Genomic DNA, 721 nt, shown 5'->3' on the forward strand with positions numbered 1-721 from the left:
CTGAACCACTGTTGAATCATCATATCTTTCTTTTTGATTCTTAACAATGTAAAGGCAAACAATGAAAAGTATAAAACAACAAGTTTTGGTTACTGATCACCATTTATTGCACCACCTCAAAACAATCAAAGAAATAAGAGAATGCTTGCTAAAGCTCTACATGGCTAGAGAAGCATGTAAAAATATATTTTAAAAAAACCTCTCCACAGACAACAGAAACTGAACAACTATTACTGTATCACCCTGGCTGAAGAAATATGACAAACAAAAACCAGTCCAAAAGAAAGCTGTTTTCACACTCTCCAATCATATAGGCATGTATATGAGAAATCAAAGAAAGAGTAGGAATGCCCCTAAAAAAGTTCAAAGTGGGGGTGGGGCAGAGAAAGAAAATTACACAATCTTGTTGAAAAGATGAAAAGTATAATGTGGTCTAGTATATTTTGGTCCACCCATTTTCCACATTGACATCACAAATGATTTGAGGGAAAGCAAGCAAACAGGAATATTTGGGTTAGCTATTAATAACTATTAGTTGCATAGGTATGCTATACTGTCAAACAGAACAATAGGGTTAAGAAAAATATGTTCCAGAAGAACACTCCCTTATAAATCTAAATATAAAAGCTGGACCCTGTCTTTATACTGCAGTCTGCCCTTGAGCTACATTTCTGCCTTTGCAAACTTACCCTGTACTTTACTATCATGTCTTTCTTTGGTT

Source organism: Gavialis gangeticus, unplaced genomic scaffold (assembly GCF_001723915.1).
Source record: "Gavialis gangeticus isolate Ggan-Ray unplaced genomic scaffold, GavGan_comp1, whole genome shotgun sequence".
Classification (NCBI taxonomy): domain Eukaryota; kingdom Metazoa; phylum Chordata; order Crocodylia; family Gavialidae; genus Gavialis; species Gavialis gangeticus.